This window comes from Pholcus phalangioides, unplaced genomic scaffold (genome assembly GCF_987345545.1).
Source record: "Pholcus phalangioides strain wild (caught in Gottingen) unplaced genomic scaffold, Ppha-v1.0 ptg000036l_1, whole genome shotgun sequence".
Lineage (NCBI taxonomy): Eukaryota > Metazoa > Arthropoda > Arachnida > Araneae > Pholcidae > Pholcus > Pholcus phalangioides.
The window spans coordinates 1475874-1491041 of record NW_028301623.1 but is presented as its reverse complement, the minus strand read 5'-3'; the positions used below and the strand labels follow the sequence as shown (position 1 = coordinate 1491041).

The following is a 15168-nucleotide window of genomic DNA, read 5'->3' as shown; positions in this document are numbered from 1 at the left end:
TCGACAAGAAGTCGTCTCGTCTTCAAAATACGATCGAGTCTTCCGACGCTATTAAAACAGACCCCAGCCAGGACATTAATTATAGTTAATTGTGATCAAATTTTAATTCGCGTCTATCCCGTTATCGCTTCTCGGCCTTTTGGCTAAGATCAAAGTGTAGTATCTGTTCTTATCAGCTTAATATCTGGTACGTCTCCTACATGGGGACAAGATATTAAACTTATTTTTGGAACAGGGCGGAGTGCTTTCAGCTTGCTGAACCTCTGCCGCGGGTCCTCTCGATATTGCACTACCTTCGAGTTGGGCCCATCCTCATGAAATCAAGTAGACTCTGTGTTTTATTCATAATTTCGCAATAATCATACATTACCGGGGCGAAATAGACCGATTTGAAAGCGGTCGACGGAAAATTAAGGCCCGGCGCACGACCCTGGGACTTAGTTTTTTATTAAGGAGACGACGTGGATGCCACGTCCTTGTGAGGACGGGTCCACGCCGGTCGTTTCCTCGTTGTGCTGTGCGCTTCCGAAATGCTGCCGCGGGTCCCCTCGACGTCTCTCCCGTTCCTGGGTGCCCCCCCCCCCTTCTAGATCGAGAATGCAAGTAGATATTGGTCTCGCGTCGACATCTAGCGGTCGAACGTGCAACCCGGACGGAACGGCGCCCCGGGAGCCCAGGATACGTCGCACCTGAAAGCAACATCTGGTCGACAAGAAGTCGTCTCGTCTTCAAAATACGATCGAGTCTTCCGACGCTATTAAAACAGACCCCAGCCAGGACATTAATTATAGTTAATTGTGATCAAATTTTAATTCGCGTCTATCCCGTTATCGCTTCTCGGCCTTTTGGCTAAGATCAAAGTGTAGTATCTGTTCTTATCAGCTTAATATCTGGTACGTCTCCTACATGGGGACAAGATATTAAACTTATTTTTGGAACAGGGCGGAGTGCTTTCAGCTTGCTGAACCTCTGCCGCGGGTCCTCTCGATATTGCACTACCTTCGAGTTGGGCCCATCCTCATGAAATCAAGTAGACTCTGTGTTTTATTCATAATTTCGCAATAATCATACATTACCGGGGCGAAATAGACCGATTTGAAAGCGGTCGACGGAAAATTAAGGCCCGGCGCACGACCCTGGGACTTAGTTTTTTATTAAGGAGACGACGTGGATGCCACGTCCTTGTGAGGACGGGTCCACGCCGGTCGTTTCCTCGTTGTGCTGTGCGCTTCCGAAATGCTGCCGCGGGTCCCCTCGACGTCTCTCCCGTTCCTGGGTGCCCCCCCCCCTTCTAGATCGAGAATGCAAGTAGATATTGGTCTCGCGTCGACATCTAGCGGTCGAACGTGCAACCCGGACGGAACGGCGCCCCGGGAGCCCAGGATACGTCGCACCTGAAAGCAACATCTGGTCGACAAGAAGTCGTCTCGTCTTCAAAATACGATCGAGTCTTCCGACGCTATTAAAACAGACCCCAGCCAGGACATTAATTATAGTTAATTGTGATCAAATTTTAATTCGCGTCTATCCCGTTATCGCTTCTCGGCCTTTTGGCTAAGATCAAAGTGTAGTATCTGTTCTTATCAGCTTAATATCTGGTACGTCTCCTACATGGGGACAAGATATTAAACTTATTTTTGGAACAGGGCGGAGTGCTTTCAGCTTGCTGAACCTCTGCCGCGGGTCCTCTCGGCATCATACGGGAGTTGACAACATTCACCCAGGAGTTCGTCAAGCTCCCAGCGCCCACAGGTGGGAATGGAAGGAGAGGGGTTAATCCCAGAAACCACCGCGACATTCAGCGCCTCTACAGGAGGAATAGGCGTCGCGCGGTGAAGATCATAACCGAGGCGGAGTCCGAAAGGTGTGCCATTCCCATTGAGGAGGTCGTGGAAAAATTCCAGGCAACATCAAGGTTCGACGCGTCCTTGCTCGAGGGAGTCACCCACCCGAACCCCGCGCCTGAGCCAGTGGACGTCGCCCCACTCTCGACGACGGAAGTGCTGAGCCGCCTGAAGCGCGCCGAGAACTCTGCCCCTGGTGCTGACAGAATAACATACAAGCACTGGCTGGGGGTCGACCCGGAGGCAAAGGCGCTAACGGCGATCTTCAATGGGTGCCTCAAGTGCTGCAGAATCCCGGATGACTGGAAGTGCTCAAGAACAATACTCGTGCCAAAAGGGGGGGACCCAGCACAGGTCAGTAACTGGAGACCGATTGCACTGACCCCGACCATCTACAAATTGTACGCTGGCTGCCTCTCCAAGCGCCTGACCTCATGGTTGAGCGACCACGGAATCCTGTCACCCGCTCAAAAAGGCTTCCTCCAGTACGACGGGACATTTGAAAATAACTACATGCTGGAACAACGCATCCAGAAAGCGAGGAGGAGTTCAAAGGACATATGCCTGATGTCGCTGGACTACTCCAACGCATTCGGGTCAATCCCTCATGAGGTTATAGCGCACACCCTCATGCGGGCTGGCGCGGGTCCTAAGTTCCTACAGGTCGTCCAGGACCTCTACAACGGGGCCACCACTACGTACCACACAGAAGATGGATCCTCGGAGGAGCTCGCTGTAACCCAAGGTGTCCGACAGGGGTGCCCACTGAGCGGGCTCCTGTTTAACATATGCGTAGACCCTGTCCTGCGAGCCGTCCAGCAAAGTGAGGACTGCCACGACATCTTGGCGTATGCGGACGACCTGATGATCCTCGCCGAGAGCCCGGTGTCACTTCAAACAAAAATCAACACTGCGAGCGAGGTGTCTGCCAGCCTCGGTTTGAAGATGAACCCCCGGAAGTGCTACTCGATGCACCTCTCGCACTCACCGGCTGGCTGTAGAAGCACTACCTTCGAGGTGGATGGCACCCCCATTCCCGTGGTGACGGACGGCTGTCACAAGAGGTTCCTTGGGAAGCCGGTGGGCTTTCGGCTTCTCCCAGATGACGCTTCGCTGGAGCAATGCATCCAGTACGGGACGGACCTGCTATCATCAAGCCTTGCACCGTGGCAACGCCTGGATGCCCTCAAGAGCTTCTTCTACCCCTCGTTGCAGTACTCTCTACGTACGGCCCAGAGGAAGAAAGGGGAATGGCGCCGGATCGACAATGCGCTGAGACCACTGATCAAAGCCACCCTCAACGTCCCAAAGCGTGCCTCCAACACGTACCTTCATGGCGATAGGAGGGACGGGCTCTTTGGTGTCCCCGAGGCGGCAGTGGACGCTGACATCAGCCACGTCGATGCGGCCATGAAGCTTCTAACATCAAAGGACGCAGTGGTACAGGCCACGGCGTGGGAAGACCTGACAGAATTCGTGGCGAGGTGCATCAGGAAGCCAAACCCGTCGACAGCGGACTTGAATGCTTATCTGTCAAGGTCGGCAGCGAGGCATACCTCACACCCGACATCTTCGGTATGGTCCAGGGCACGGATGGCCTCCGAGCATCTCAAGCTGGTGTGGGAACTCACCGATGACCATCAGGTGGCTGTCAAGTGCGGAGAGACCACCATCTCCGACAGGAGAATGGTCTTCAGAACCCTGAGAGGCGCTGTCAGAAAGCAACACTCTGCGGACTTGGCAGCAATGGCTCACCAAGGGAAGACATCCAGCACCTTCTCACGCTCAAAGGCATCGACCCACTTCCACAGGGAGGGGAGCTTCACTCGCTTCGCTGATTGGAGATTCATCCACCGTGCGAGGTTGGGTCTCGTACCGCTGAACGGCTATCGACACGAGAATGACCCAGCTGCCAAACGTTGCCGCAAGTGCAACTATCCAAATGAAACCCTCCCACACGTGCTGGATAATTGCATGATGTATAGTCCTCTATACACAGCGCGCCACAACAACATCGTGGAAAGGATAAAGAAGGCAGCCAGCGGAAGGTGGGAAGTCTTTGCCGAGAACCGACCAGTGATGGGTTCAACTCTGCGGCCCGACCTGATTCTCAAGAAAGACGGCTCCATCCTGGTCATCGACGTGACGGTGCCATTCGAAAACGGCCCTGAGGCCTTTGCAACAGCGAGACGTGCCAAGGAAGAGAAATATCGACCGCTACTCAACCTCCTGAAGCAGCGCTACCCGGACGTCCGCTTTGGTACCATTGTGGTGGGAGCCCTAGGTTCCTGGGATCCACTTAACGATAGGATCGTGTCCCGGCTGTGCTCCCGAAGATATGCGGGACTCATGAGCAAGTTGATCGTCAGCGATACGATTGCTGCATCACGCGATATCTATGTGGAATTTATATCCGGAGTACGGCAGTCATCCGGGAGGACCCTGACACCCGCAACGTCCTCGCCTGATCGCACGAGCGACCATGCGCGAAGACTGGTCCGACACAGCGCACGTGCAAATGCTGCCCCATGATATGTAAATACCCCCAAGAGTAGTCTCAATGTATATATGTATTACCTTTCGCATAACATGTCATTTTGAATTGTCCGCACATTATATATAACGCACCGATTGTCCGCATAATTTCTTGTATATAGCTTGTACAGAAGGTCGCATATGTTCCGCATATTATCCGCAAATACCATGTAAATAACTCTCGCATATGTCTCGCCTGTATTCATCATCCTCATACTAACCGCAAACTTACTGTAAACAGCGTACTGTAACACGCTTGTAACCGCAGAATAATCCGTAACTGCTTGTAACATACTCATACTGCTCAACCAACTAATGGGTATACTAATCCCCTTGTAAAGGATGAAAGTAAGTCCCATATCGGGCCATGGAAAGAAACCTTTCAAACATGAATAAAAGCTTTTTATAATCTGTTCTTATCAGCTTAATATCTGGTACGTCTCCTACATGGGGACAAGATATTAAACTTATTTTTGGAACAGGGCGGAGTGCTTTCAGCTTGCTGAACCTCTGCCGCGGGTCCTCTCGATATTGCACTACCTTCGAGTTGGGCCCATCCTCATGAAATCAAGTAGACTCTGTGTTTTATTCATAATTTCGCAATAATCACTCTTTGTCGGGGCGAAAACGACAAATTTGAAAGCGGTCGACGGGAAATTAAGGCCCGGCACACGACCCCTGGGACTTAGTTTTTTATTAAGGAGACGACGTGGATGGCACGTCCTTGTGAGGACGGGTCCACGCCGGTCGTTTCCTCGTTGTGCTGTGCGCTTCCGAAATGCTGCCGCGGGTCCCCTCGACGTCTCTCCCGTTCCTGGGTGCCCCCCCCCCCTTCTAGATCGAGAATGCAAGTAGATATTGGTCTCGCGTCGACATCTAGCGGTCGAACGTGCAACCCGGACGGAACGGCGCCCCGGGAGCCCAGGATACGTCGCACCTGAAAGCAACATCTGGTCGACAAGAAGTCGTCTCGTCTTCAAAATACGATCGAGTCTTCCGACGCTATTAAAACAGACCCCAGCCAGGACATTAATTATAGTTAATTGTGATCAAATTTTAATTCGCGTCTATCCCGTTATCGCTTCTCGGCCTTTTGGCTAAGATCAAAGTGTAGTAAGTGATCTTGCCAAGGATCTTGCCAGGAGGAGAGCTTTCAACCAGTGGAGTGTGAAGGTGCTACTGCAGGTACTCAACGAGCCACGCCCACCAGAAGAGCTGCCGCGGGTCCTCTCAAGTTGGTGAAGAAGCTGGTTCCTGTTCCTCGATGATGGCTGGCTAAAGGAAGGCAACGGCGTGCCCGAAGCATGACCTGGTTGGCGGTTGATGACTCGTGACCACCCCTGCTCTCTCTTCTTCCTCGTCTCCTCCTCGTCGTGATCCCGGGAAAGGCACCTGTCACATCTCAGGCATTTCAGCCTAGCCGTCGTCCTTGGACCCTCGCCTCATTATATGGCTGGGCCTTGGGCGTGCGGTCAGCGGAAGTGCCTGTTAGCCAATCGGTGGTGTGGCAGTGTTCGGGTCAGCCTCGGAGCTTTGGCTACGCCTGGCGGACTGACTTGACACCTTTCCCTCGCGGGGCTGCCCCACATCCATAGCTCGGGTTCGTCGGGATGACCTCTCGGGGTCGCTTGAGGAATTCGGGTCTATGCATGATGCCCACTCATGGTTCCCTCCCTCCCCTCCCGTTCACGAGGCCTCTTAAAGGTCCTCAACTTCTGTCTCTCGGGACCTCTTAAAGTGTCCCACCGCCCTCTCTAGCGAGACCTAGTAAAGGTCTCAACTCTCCCTGGGTTCTCGCGAGACCTCGTAAAGGTTCTCTTTCCCTGTGGGTTTGGCTCACGTGGGACCTCTTAAAGGTCCCCTCCCTCTGGGTGGGTTACCGTGAGGCCTCTTCAAGGTCTCACACTCCTGGGCTTCGCGTGGCCTCTTCAGGGCTCCCCTCGGCGGGCAGAGGTCGCCGGACTGTGGAGTTGGTGAACGTTTGACACTAGCTCCAGAGTTCGGCGAGGTCTGTCCACCGAGAATTGGAGCTCCCAAGGGGACTAGTGGGATCTTCCCCCCCGGGTTTTTTAAGAGTCCCTTAAGGGCTCACCCCCCCCCCGGGCTAGTTAGGACCTCCTAAAGGTCCTCCCCATTGGTATCAAGGTCCCTCTTAAAGGTTCCACGGTCCTAACGGAGTCTCTTAAAGCTCTCCAACCCCAACCAATGGGTCTCATGGGGTCCTTAAGACCCACTCTATCTCCCCTGCCCTGGTCACGGGCATATGCCGCCGATCGGGTCGTGCGTGGGGTGTGCCGAGCTACTCAGGAGCATCTACTCACAGCCTCAACTCATCTCAAAGATCACCTGCAAGTAGGTAACATCGAGTCTCTCTCTACTAACGGTCTCCATCTGCTAACAAGTCTAACAACTAACATCGTGGCAAACCGTGTCAGAAAAAGAGGAAGCCTACTAAGTGAGACGCTCAAGCCTCAATAATCGTTGGCAACACCTAATATGCCGAGAAACCTGAGAAGCGGGAGGGTATGTCAGACGCCGGATAGGGGCACGCACTCGCCCGGGTCGGCCCGCCGAGTGGTGTTGGAAGACAGTGATTTGGAGGAACGGGACAAGTTCCTTCACTCCTACGCGCTGTTCAGCTCGCCGGAGCAATCACCGACCAGCGCCCGCAGCAACGGGGACTCGTCCTCTGCGTTCAGTGGCACCAAGGTGACAAGTGCCGATCGCAGTGCAACGCTGAGGTATAGTGCCGGCTTGAATGCAGATGACACAGACCGCAGCTGTATATCGCCGTCCGTGATGTGGGCCAACGACGGGAACGGTGAGAGGTGCATTCTAGCTTCAGGTGAAGGAGGCCCGGTTCTCTCAGGAGACGAGCAGCACTACCCATCGGACAACTCTGACGTGTTGGTGATTGACACGAACTGTTACAGTGACACACCGGGTGAGAGTCGAACGCCGGAAATCCCTAGTGAGGAGTTGGAATGCTGCAACGGTGACTCTTCCGATCCCCCATCACCGGACAGGATGTTGGAGGATGACCTCGCCATCTCACCGGACTCCTCGCCGAGACACCAGAGAGGGTCCGACACCGAAAATGAAAGCGGGCAAGGAGCGCTATCCAACCCCCCAGTGGAGGTCTCGACACCGGAACTAGGGAGCAGCCCCTTCACGCTCCACTTTTCAGCAGAAGACGCCACCGCCGACTATACGCTGCTACCAGAAGGTCAGGGCTGCCAGGATATATGGGCAGCGGGGGGAACCCTGGCAAATAGGAGTGAATCCCATCGGACAAGGACCCCCCGAGACAGGGACGAGGTTGGTGAGTCTGACCCAAACGGGAGAGATGAGTCGGCTTCACTGGAAATGGCGCCCTGGGATACTGCTCGAATCCAGAACGAACGGGATCAAGTCAATGCTGAGCAACGCTCGGGGGCCGGCCTGCCCAGAGACCACTTCGACAGCTCAACACTGATAATCAATGCGGAGGTCGCTGACCTTGCGGACGGTTCTTCCTTGAGCAAGAGCTACTCATCTAGTGACGCGTCCACGCAAACCTCATGGGCAGCCAGGAAGAAGAAGAAAAAGAAGAGGAAGCAGACCGCGTCCAGGTCTCCGGAGCTAGTAGTGGCAGGCCCGTCCAGGGCAGCGACACAAACGGCTGCGTCACAAGGAATCACACTCCCACTGGCTCTCAGAACAAAGAAAGCGATGCAGGCACGGAACCAGCTCCCGGTGCCCGAAAGCCAGGTGCCCGAAAGCCAGGTGCTCCCGGAATCTCCCTCGTCACGGGATCATGTGGAGATCCCGGAGACCCAGGGCACAGTGTACAGAGCGGTGTCAACTACCTCAGGGACCACGATTGACACCGGCCCACTGACGCAAATGTTGGACTCATGCCGCACGGGTCGTCACCAGGCTCCCTCACCTGCACCCACCGGAGACGCTACGAACACGGCTTGGGCCCCGGCTGGTCTGCAAGATGCTGAAGAAGATCGGGGCATGTCGCAACATGGGACGTCGCAGTCACCGCCCGGCACGGACGCCGTGATAATTGACCGAGGCCCAGTCCCGGACAGTGCGCAAGCGACGCCGCTAGTGTGCCCAATGCGGGATGGGCTAGCCTGCGAAATCATCGACCGCACGTTCCACATGACATTCCCAGTCCCCAGACCGCTAGCCTGCCCAGTGGAGGGATGCAGTAGGAAGTTTCAATCCGTCACATGGACGGCAATGAAGCAATCGTTGCTGAGGCACCTACTCGCGGATCACAGCATGGACATAGCAACGTCGCGATTCTGGTGCAGCTCGTGCAGAGGAGCGGTGAAGAAGAGGTGTGTCGGCAATCACCCGTGCCTACAGAATCGCCAACTCCTCAGCCAGACCGAAGCTGCGCTCCAACACCGATGCGTGGAGTGTGATGCGGCGTTCGCGACGAGGAATGGCCTAAGGAACCACAGAAGGCAAAAGCACGCAAGTTCTAGGGGGCATACCCGAAGAGCGACCTCACCTCGGCAGCCGGAAGGAAGACGAACACCATCTGGGGCGCAAATCCGGCATCGCGGTGAGCGGCCGAGGGGCAACGCCACGCCGCTAGTGAATCCAAGCAACGCCGAAGACCCGGACTTGTCTCAACGGTCTAGGGCTAGCCCGTTGCCGGAAATGAGTACCAGCCTCGATGCTGACAATGGGGAAGACATGCAGGCTGACCCAATCGAGATCGCCTCCTTCACGGGGCAGGAAGAGGAAGCATCCGATACACCCCAAAGGGCGAATGAGGAGCCATCAGCACCCTTCGCAAGGAGAATTCGGGAGCTGCTAACCGACTTCCGGCAGGAATCCTGGACGGAGTTCTGCGCTGTTGCCGACGAACTAGTCACTTTTGCCAGGAGGCACGTGGGGATCCCGGAGGAAGCAGAAGGGATGAATGGTGGAACTCGCCGGGCCAACGCCAACAACCACCGCGACATACAGCGCCTATACCGGCGTAACCGTCGCCGTGCCGTCAAGTTGGTGCTTGGGAAAGAAGATGAAAGGTGCTCCATCCCAGTGAATGAGATCGTGGATGTCTTCGCCGCGCACCAACCGTTCGATGCGAGCTCGCTACAGGGCATCGATTATCAACCAGCTACGGAACAGGTCGATCTCTCCCCCTTCTCCAGCACGGAGGTACTGCAGCGGCTGAAGAGGGCGGAGAACACGGCCCCGGGAAGCGATCGCCTCACGTACCAGCACTGGAGGGGGGTAGACCCGCAAGCCAAGGCCCTGACGGCAATTTTTAATGGCTGCCTGAAAGCAAAGCAAGTGCCGGCAAGCTGGAAGCAGTCAAGGACGATCTTAATACCGAAGGGGGGCAACAAAACGGACCCGAGGAATTGGCGACCAATCTCGTTGAACCAAACAATTTACAAGCTATTTGCAGGATGTCTAACGAGGCGCCTTCAGGTATGGCTGGAGGACCACTCCATCTTGTCACCAATGCAGAAGGGGTTCCTCCGCCACGATGGAGCATTCGAGAACAATTACGTTCTCGAACAGAGAATGCAAATGGCCAAGAGAACTGGGAAAGACCTCTGCATCATGTCCCTCGACCTGGCGAACGCGTTCGGATCCATCCCGCACGCAACCATAACCAACGCGCTCAACAAATGCGGTGCGGGCCCGACGTTCGTGAGCCTAGTATCGGATATGTACAACGGGGCACGCACCACCTACATCACGCAGAGCGAGTCATCCGAAGAGATAACCATACAACAGGGTGTGCGTCAGGGGTGTCCCTTAAGCGGCCTGCTGTTTGATATGGCCATTGACCCGGTTTTGCGGGAAGTCCAGGGGAGCCATCGCGAGCACAAGATATTGGCCTATGCGGACGACATGCTACTACTGGAGAGTGACCCGACAGCCCTGCAAACCAATATCGACAGAGCGGTCGGCCTCGCGGATAGTCTTGGGCTGAAATTTAACCCAGCAAAATGTTTCTCGCTCCACCTAGGACACGCACCCCGGGGGTGTCGAGGCACACCGTTCAGTGTTGGAGGAAATCGGACCAGCGTGCTAGTCGATGGGGATCACAGGAAATTCCTGGGGAAGCCCACCGGTTTCCGGATAATCGAGGACTCCACCAGTATGGAAGGGATCACGCGCGCCGGGCTCGACATAATGACATCCGCACTCGCGCCATGGCAGCGGCTGGATGCCCTTAAGTCATTCTTCTATCCCTCCCTCCAGTATCAACTCCGCACGGCGCAGAGAAGCAAAGGAGCTTGGAAGAAGCTGGACGACAGGCTGCGTGCCGAAACAAAGAAGACGCTGTATCTGCCACCAAGGGGTAGTAATCACTACCTGTACGGCGACACGCAGAGGGGTCTTCTTGGGATACCGGAGGTGGCTGTGGACCATGATATCGCGAGTGTTGACGCCGCATACAAGTTGCTGACATCGCAGGACAACATCGTGAGGGAGCTAGCATGGTCCGATCTACGGGAATACGTCGAATGCTGCATACGACGAGAGCCGACACTACAGGAAACGGCTGACTTCTTGTCCTGCACCGCCTATCACCAGACGTCCAACCCTACCACGTCAGTCTGGTCGAGGGCGAGGATGGCAGCGCGGAACCTCGACGTTCAGTGGCAACTCGAGGAGAACCAGCAAGTGACTCTGACAACTGGCGTAAGCAGCATTACGGATCGTAAAGCGGTATTCCGTACTCTTAGATCCAGCCTTCGGAACCACCACGCCAGCAGCCTGGCAGACCTCCACCATCAGGGGAAGACATTCCACTCGTTCTCCAAAGCGAAGGCCTCGACGCACTTTCACAAGACCGGGGACTTCACGAGGTTCGCGGAGTGGAGGTTCATCCACCGGGCGAGGCTGGGCCTGGTGCCTCTGAACGGATATAAGCATGATGGGGACGAGCAAGCCAAGAGGTGCAGGCGGTGTGGATACCGGCAGGAGACGCTACCTCATGTCCTGGGACACTGCATGTCCTACAGCGCTAGGTATACAGCAAGGCACAACCTGGTCGTGGAGCGGATAAAGAAGGCGGCAGAAGGGAGATGGAGCGTGCTCTCCGAAAATCGACCAATTATGGGTTCGAACCTGCGGCCAGACTTGATCCTAAGGAGTGGGAACTCGCTAATGGTGCTCGACATCACTATTCCGTTTGAGAATGGTCAGGAGGCGTTCCAGCAAGCAAGAAGGATCAAAGAGGAGAAGTATGAGCCACTCATACAGCAGCTACGGACAAAGTACGAGCGGGTGCAATTTGCGGCGGTCGTAGTCGGGGCCCTGGGCTCCTGGGACCCTGCAAACGATCGCGCCATCGGCAAGTTGTGCTCCAGGACCTACTCTGCACTCATGAGGAAGCTGGTGGTGTCGGACGTCATCCGGGCTTCCAGAGACACCTACGTAGAATTTCTAACCGGTGTTAGGCAGATCTCACCGACAGGGCGGACGGATGCAGCGGCGGAAACGCGAGTCCAGACGAGAAGCGCGCGCAACGTGGAAGCTGATGAACCCAGACCGTGATGCTATCATAGAAAATGAGCTCTCGCGAACTCTGGCGCATAGCGCTGAAGAATAGATGGTGTGTACAGCAAGATGCATGTGAGATACCGCAAAACGAATGTAATATACCGCAAAATGTATGGAAAATGCCTGGAGCGTATGAGAATGTATATAATTTCCTATAATGTATAGTATGTGCCGCATAGAGTTATGTACCGCAAATGTTTGTAATATAGTGTAAAATATTTATATCACACCGAAAGCGCATCTAGTGTACCGAAATGTATATATAAAGTCGCAAATGTGTAGAAACACCATGTAAAATTACCGCAGAGGAGCGTATATGTAACCGAGAAGCGCTGACATGTATCGGAAGAAAGTAATGTATAAGCAAAGGAGTGTAATGTCATTCCCTGAAGCACAGGTTGAGATCAAGACCCATATCGGGCCATGTATATAATTTCACTTGAAGCATTCAATAAATAGTTTTTAAATCTGTTCTTATCAGCTTAATATCTGGTACGTCTCCTACATGGGGACAAGATATTAAACTTATTTTTGGAACAGGGCGGAGTGCTTTCAGCTTGCTGAACCTCTGCCGCGGGTCCTCTCGATATTGCACTACCTTCGAGTTGGGCCCATCCTCATGAAATCAAGTAGACTCTGTGTTTTATTCATAATTTCGCAATAATCATACATTACCGGGGCGAAATAGACCGATTTGAAAGCGGTCGACGGAAAATTAAGGCCCGGCGCACGACCCTGGGACTTAGTTTTTTATTAAGGAGACGACGTGGATGCCACGTCCTTGTGAGGACGGGTCCACGCCGGTCGTTTCCTCGTTGTGCTGTGCGCTTCCGAAATGCTGCCGCGGGTCCCCTCGACGTCTCTCCCGTTCCTGGGTGCCCCCCCCCCCTTCTAGATCGAGAATGCAAGTAGATATTGGTCTCGCGTCGACATCTAGCGGTCGAACGTGCAACCCGGACGGAACGGCGCCCCGGGAGCCCAGGATACGTCGCACCTGAAAGCAACATCTGGTCGACAAGAAGTCGTCTCGTCTTCAAAATACGATCGAGTCTTCCGACGCTATTAAAACAGACCCCAGCCAGGACATTAATTATAGTTAATTGTGATCAAATTTTAATTCGCGTCTATCCCGTTATCGCTTCTCGGCCTTTTGGCTAAGATCAAAGTGTAGTATCTGTTCTTATCAGCTTAATATCTGGTACGTCTCCTACATGGGGACAAGATATTAAACTTATTTTTGGAACAGGGCGGAGTGCTTTCAGCTTGCTGAACCTCTGCCGCGGGTCCTCTCGATATTGCACTACCTTCGAGTTGGGCCCATCCTCATGAAATCAAGTAGACTCTGTGTTTTATTCATAATTTCGCAATAATCATACATTACCGGGGCGAAATAGACCGATTTGAAAGCGGTCGACGGAAAATTAAGGCCCGGCGCACGACCCTGGGACTTTTTTTTTTATTAAGGAGACGACGTGGATGCCACGTCCTTGTGAGGACGGGTCCACGCCGGTCGTTTCCTCGTTGTGCTGTGCGCTTCCGAAATGCTGCCGCGGGTCCCCTCGACGTCTCTCCCGTTCCTGGGTGCCCCCCCCCCCTTCTAGATCGAGAATGCAAGTAGATATTGGTCTCGCGTCGACATCTAGCGGTCGAACGTGCAACCCGGACGGAACGGCGCCCCGGGAGCCCAGGATACGTCGCACCTGAAAGCAACATCTGGTCGACAAGAAGTCGTCTCGTCTTCAAAATACGATCGAGTCTTCCGACGCTATTAAAACAGACCCCAGCCAGGACATTAATTATAGTTAATTGTGATCAAATTTTAATTCGCGTCTATCCCGTTATCGCTTCTCGGCCTTTTGGCTAAGATCAAAGTGTAGTATCTGTTCTTATCAGCTTAATATCTGGTACGTCTCCTACATGGGGACAAGATATTAAACTTATTTTTGGAACAGGGCGGAGTGCTTTCAGCTTGCTGAACCTCTGCCGCGGGTCCTCTCGATATTGCACTACCTTCGAGTTGGGCCCATCCTCATGAAATCAAGTAGACTCTGTGTTTTATTCATAATTTCGCAATAATCATACATTACCGGGGCGAAATAGACCGATTTGAAAGCGGTCGACGGAAAATTAAGGCCCGGCGCACGACCCTGGGACTTAGTTTTTTATTAAGGAGACGACGTGGATGCCACGTCCTTGTGAGGACGGGTCCACGCCGGTCGTTTCCTCGTTGTGCTGTGCGCTTCCGAAATGCTGCCGCGGGTCCCCTCGACGTCTCTCCCGTTCCTGGGTGCCCCCCCCCCCCTTCTAGATCGAGAATGCAAGTAGATATTGGTCTCGCGTCGACATCTAGCGGTCGAACGTGCAACCCGGACGGAACGGCGCCCCGGGAGCCCAGGATACGTCGCACCTGAAAGCAACATCTGGTCGACAAGAAGTCGTCTCGTCTTCAAAATACGATCGAGTCTTCCGACGCTATTAAAACAGACCCCAGCCAGGACATTAATTATAGTTAATTGTGATCAAATTTTAATTCGCGTCTATCCCGTTATCGCTTCTCGGCCTTTTGGCTAAGATCAAAGTGTAGTATCTGTTCTTATCAGCTTAATATCTGGTACGTCTCCTACATGGGGACAAGATATTAAACTTATTTTTGGAACAGGGCGGAGTGCTTTCAGCTTGCTGAACCTCTGCCGCGGGTCCTCTCGGCATCATACGGGAGTTGACAACATTCACCCAGGAGTTCGTCAAGCTCCCAGCGCCCACAGGTGGGAATGGAAGGAGAGGGGTTAATCCCAGAAACCACCGCGACATTCAGCGCCTCTACAGGAGGAATAGGCGTCGCGCGGTGAAGATCATAACCGAGGCGGAGTCCGAAAGGTGTGCCATTCCCATTGAGGAGGTCGTGGAAAAATTCCAGGCAACATCAAGGTTCGACGCGTCCTTGCTCGAGGGAGTCACCCACCCGAACCCCGCGCCTGAGCCAGTGGACGTCGCCCCACTCTCGACGACGGAAGTGCTGAGCCGCCTGAAGCGCGCCGAGAACTCTGCCCCTGGTGCTGACAGAATAACATACAAGCACTGGCTGGGGGTCGACCCGGAGGCAAAGGCGCTAACGGCGATCTTCAATGGGTGCCTCAAGTGCTGCAGAATCCCGGATGACTGGAAGTGCTCAAGAACAATACTCGTGCCAAAAGGGGGGGACCCAGCACAGGTCAGTAACTGGAGACCGATTGCACTGACCCCGACCATCTAC

At 54.1% G+C, this 15168-nt stretch overlaps 8 non-coding genes across 8 annotated transcripts; all 8 read left to right on the top strand.

The window, feature by feature from the left end:
- The first annotated feature begins 123 nt into the window (after positions 1-123).
- Positions 124-315, top strand: LOC149066066 (U2 spliceosomal RNA). Its single transcript, XR_016195481.1, has one exon. It is a non-coding gene; the product is annotated as a U2 spliceosomal RNA (small nuclear RNA).
- Positions 316-829: 514 nt separating this feature from the next.
- Positions 830-1021, top strand: LOC149066065 (U2 spliceosomal RNA). Its single transcript, XR_016195480.1, has one exon. It is a non-coding gene; the product is annotated as a U2 spliceosomal RNA (small nuclear RNA).
- A 513-nt stretch (positions 1022-1534) lies between these two features.
- LOC149066064 (U2 spliceosomal RNA) lies at positions 1535-1721 on the top strand. The gene has a single exon (XR_016195504.1). It is a non-coding gene; the product is annotated as a U2 spliceosomal RNA (small nuclear RNA).
- Positions 1722-4754: 3033 nt separating this feature from the next.
- LOC149066063 (U2 spliceosomal RNA) lies at positions 4755-4941 on the top strand. The gene has a single exon (XR_016195527.1). It is a non-coding gene; the product is annotated as a U2 spliceosomal RNA (small nuclear RNA).
- Positions 4942-12349: 7408 nt separating this feature from the next.
- Positions 12350-12535, top strand: LOC149066062 (U2 spliceosomal RNA). The gene has a single exon (XR_016195541.1). It is a non-coding gene; the product is annotated as a U2 spliceosomal RNA (small nuclear RNA).
- A 514-nt stretch (positions 12536-13049) lies between these two features.
- On the top strand, positions 13050-13241 carry LOC149066061 (U2 spliceosomal RNA). The gene has a single exon (XR_016195479.1). It is a non-coding gene; the product is annotated as a U2 spliceosomal RNA (small nuclear RNA).
- A 514-nt stretch (positions 13242-13755) lies between these two features.
- On the top strand, positions 13756-13947 carry LOC149066060 (U2 spliceosomal RNA). Its single transcript, XR_016195478.1, has one exon. It is a non-coding gene; the product is annotated as a U2 spliceosomal RNA (small nuclear RNA).
- Positions 13948-14462: 515 nt separating this feature from the next.
- Positions 14463-14649, top strand: LOC149066059 (U2 spliceosomal RNA). Its single transcript, XR_016195503.1, has one exon. It is a non-coding gene; the product is annotated as a U2 spliceosomal RNA (small nuclear RNA).
- The last annotated feature ends 519 nt before the right edge of the window (positions 14650-15168 follow it).